Source organism: Colobus angolensis, unplaced genomic scaffold (assembly GCF_000951035.1).
Source record: "Colobus angolensis palliatus isolate OR3802 unplaced genomic scaffold, Cang.pa_1.0 Scaffold229, whole genome shotgun sequence".
NCBI lineage: Eukaryota > Metazoa > Chordata > Mammalia > Primates > Cercopithecidae > Colobus > Colobus angolensis.
Genome location: NW_012115477.1, coordinates 4175806 through 4180272, shown reverse-complemented (window position 1 = coordinate 4180272; position 4467 = coordinate 4175806). Strand labels below are relative to the sequence as shown.

The 4467-nt window shown below is 39.8% G+C and overlaps 1 protein-coding gene across 1 annotated transcript in view; it reads right to left on the bottom strand.

Annotated features, from left to right (window-relative positions):
- DNAH11 (dynein, axonemal, heavy chain 11) overlaps positions 1-4467 on the bottom strand; it is a 384221-nt gene that overhangs the window by 356588 nt on the left and 23166 nt on the right. The gene's annotated exons all lie outside the window — the stretch shown is intronic.

Genomic DNA, 4467 nt, shown 5'->3' with positions numbered 1-4467 from the left:
GGGAGGCTGAGGCAGGAGAATGGCCTAAACCCGGGAGGCGGAGCTTGCAGTGAGCCGAGATCTGGCCACTGCACTCCAGCCTGGGCGATAGAGCGAGACTCTGTCTCAAAAAGAAAAGAAAAGAAAAGACTAGAAGATCCATGTGGCACTGGTCAAATTCTCATGGGACCAACCAACACGCCCAACTTCTTCTCTCTTCATATTTGATACCCACATTCAGAATTCCCCTCTTCAAGGACCAAGAACTTGTGCATTCTGAAGGTTCTTTTGTATGCTACCTCTTCCTGATGCATCTTAACCTCATATAAATTATAGGTTTAATTTGTGTGCCTTCAATTTTGTGGTTGCTTAGAAAGTTGTTCAAGATGTCAATGGATAATGTAATGAAAGCCCTGAGTTCAAAATAGCAGAGGGAAGCACTTCTTCCCTAAATGTAGGCATATGACCTTCCATTTCCCATTAATGAAAAGTTTTACGGGCAATATAGGCTCTGTGCCATGAATTTGTAAGGCAATAAGAAAATCATTCATTTAGTGTCTAAAACCCCTACTGATTAGACTCCTTCCCAATCTATGCTTTTATTTCCCAATCACATTAGATAGAAAATTAACCTCCACATGAGGGCTGCTATAATAGCAAGTCATTCAGGACAGTGAAGAGAACCACCAGGAATCCCTTAGCAGTGAGAATTTTAAAAGAACTTACACTTTGATATGGTATATGGTGTATTCCATATACCTTTATCTCTATGTATTCTTTATAGTAAATGTGTCTTTTTAGGATGCTTAAAAATCTATGGCAAATGACTCCATCTTTTGCTTGAGCGGCCCCTTCTGCTTTAGCAGCCCCCTGTTACCTAATTACTTGTATTTAAAGTAACGTCCCTAGGACAATCCATGCTTAATGTTTATTCCTGTGCTTCCTGGCTGGCCCTCACACAGATGAGACAATCACAGACAAGGAACCTCCTGTTCATACAGACCACTGTTGAGTAAGGCCTCCTAAGACAGGTGATAGTACCTAATGTCCTAAATGAAAACACCCAGTCTGTCTCCTTGCATGGGGAGGCAGAGTGTGTGAGGGAAAAAGCATGACCTGAGGCAGGGGCTGTCCGTGACCCTTCTGGGGGCCACGAACTACTTTTGTGATACTAGCTAAGTTGTCTCAGAGGATCTATTTCCTTAGCTGCGAAATGAGGGAAATGAATTAGGTGAATCTCAAAATCCCTTTTAGCTCATAAACTCTAAATTCTTTTAGACCTCTCACAGTACCTGCTCTGGAGCATGTCTAACCACAGCAGCTCTATCATCGCATACTTAATGGTACCAGCACAAACAAGCTAAAAGCCGCCAGATTTAGGATGAACTGATCCCACTTCAGAGGCCTTATAAACTAAAATACTGTTAACCAACTTATTTATCAATAAGCTGATCGATTAACCAATTTACCAATGATATTGTTAGTTTGAGGCTTGTCTCTCTGCTGCTGCTTCTCTATTCTTTGGCATGTGTTTTTATGGACTGTTATTTTAGCTCAATCCTGACAGCTCTACTCCACACTCGACTACTCAGACTTAAACTCTTCCTTAACTAGGATCTTGTAGGTGACAATGTCTACAACAGATACACCAAGCCATGGAATAGACAAGGTAGTGGCTAGAGTGGTAATGACACACAAGGACCAGGGAGTAGAGTCAGGTTACCAGAGAAGAAAGGCAAGGCATTAAGACCCCATTAGCAAAGTCTGTGCTAGCATGCAAGGTGAACAGGTGATGCCTTTTATGTGTCTAGCCTAAATAATGATGTTAGTGGTCACCACTAGAAAACGAGAAAAGAAATACAGTTGTTTTTAAAGTAACAAAGGGTTTCTGACTCTGACTGGCATTCCAGTCACAGGGTCAGGCACATAATGAAACTGAGTAAAGTAGATCAGAAACGACAGTGAACAGAGAAGGCCATGGTCATCTAGACAGCACCTGTTTCACCTAAAGCGGCATTTGAAGCTATAGTCACTGGCTGCGCCTACGGGGATGGCGCAAGCACTGTAGCAAGATCTCTGAGTTTTCAGTGGAGGCTGAAATGCTGGCATTTAAATGAGATCTATCCAATTTAAGTATTAACAACAATTTTTAAATTAAAAAATATTATACAAAATAAAAACACTGCATTGACCTTTGGGCCAAATGAGCTGATAGCATGTCAGCTTATGACCTCTAATATGTAACATAAGAAGGGTTTGAATTTTCACAAAAACTTGATCAATAAATTCATGAAAGCAAAGAACATGCAGGCGACAAGAGGAAATACAATTATAGAAAACATAAAATGTGTAATCACACATATCATGCAAGGTACAAATTTAAAAACATGTTACCACTAGAACACAATAAATGACCCCCAATTTTTTTAAAGATGGCAATGCTCCAAGTTGACAGGTCATAGTGAAACCTTTTACACATTGATAATAGCAACGTAATTGATATAACCTTTTAGAAAATAATTTGTAAGTATCAAATATTGCTCAAGAGCCACGAAAAGATTGCACCCTTTAACCAACATCAGGAATTTATAGTAAGCCAATTATTCCAGTCAAAACAGGGGATCTTTGTATAGTTTTCTGCAAGTTGTTTATAATCAAGGAGGCTGGAAGCAACTTACATGTACAGCAATAACAAAATCATCTTTCAAGAAGTTAGCACAAAACTGTACGTATGATAAAATGTATAAATGCTTAATACAGTGATAAAACTGCAGAACTATTTCCACTGTTCCAACACTATGCAATGAGAATATTTTACAATTATCATTAGCATACTGTGTATTAGGTCACATTTAGACATGAAAAAAACTTACTTTTAAATATGGAGCATGGTATAATGGGTGAGAACTCTATTACTGACTTGGTGCGTTGGAAAGTTACTTATCTTCTTAGGCTTCAGGGTTTTTTTCATTATAAAATGAAGCTACTAATAATACCTATGTCATAGTGTTGCTATGAGGACTTAACTTTTGAATTTTTGTAAAGGGCTTGGAAAAGCTCCTGAACAAAATAAGTATTATATAGTGTTTGTTAAATAAGTATATAAAAGTAGTAAAATTGGTGGCTGGTGGTTAGTGCTTCAGGGAACCAGCTACGGACACTGGCTAATTGTTAACTTTTGATTCCTAACGTGTTGGGCATATTTACCACAAAGTCTGAAATCTGCCGTTCATAGAATCAAAGGAATCGGGTCAATGAAACCTTTGGATAGAAGCCAGAACTAAGGAACAAGAGAAGCCACATTATTTTATCAGGAGCTTGGCAGAATCTGGCTGTTGACACAGACTAGAAGCCAGACATGAGAAGTTTACAGGCTTACAGATAACCAGGACTTACAATAAGTCACCTGTGCTAACAAATAGTCTCCTCCGTCATTTATACATTAACAAGGATTTGCAGTGAAACAGTTTCAATTATTCTCAAAATGAGAAATAGGTCCCTAAAAAGGGGTTTGGGGGAAGGGGTAGTGATAGTTTTTGACCCTGCAACAGTGATTCTGGTGTTTTACATAGAGACCCAAGCCATTAGGGTTCAGGGAACCTCTTTAACACAAGGGCAAAACTGCGTTTGCCCAACAGAGTAACAGAAATTGAACAAAAGCAGAGGAGATGATGATAAAACATAGCAAGGGATCGACCTGTTGTTATCTCCTACCATCAGTTGCAACTAGCCTGTAAGTCAACAGTTTGTCAAAAGAATAAAAGGCAACTAACAGTTACTGAAACTCGATTAAACACCAAGCAATGCTGGGGATTTCACTTAGGTTATCTTTTAATCCTTGCAATAGCCATGGACTAGGCATTATTCCCACTGACAGATGTGGAAACTGAGGAGTAATTTAACTTCCCTTAAGTGGGTCAATTAGATTTGAATCCAGGTTGGTCTGGGTCCAAAGCCTTTCCCACACAGCACTCCATCTTTTCAGAATCAGAGAGGGAAAGAGATGAAAACATTAACAATGCAACCTCATACTCCAGAAACTCTAAGCTGCAAGTCCGCAGACCTGTTCTCTGGTCTGGCTTTCCTCTTAACTTCTCAGGGAAATTGAGCAAATAACATCATTTTTCAAGTCTTGGTTAATTCATTTGAAAAATATCTGAATTGTGTCCCTTCAAATTGATATGTTGAAAGCCTAACTCCCAATGTGACTGTATCTGGATATAGGGTCTTTAGGAGGTAACTGTGATTAAATGAAGTTATAAACATGGGGACTTAATCCGATAGGACTGTGGTCTTATAAGAGGAAGATGGCTGGCTGGGCGTGGTGGCTCACGCCTGTAATCCCAGCACTTTGGGAGGATGAGGTGGGCAGATCACGAGGTCAGAAGATCCAAGACCATCCTGGCTGACACAGTGAAACCCCGTCTCTACTAAAAATACAAAAAAACTAGCCGGGCGTGGTGGCGGGCGCCTGTAGTCCCAGCTACT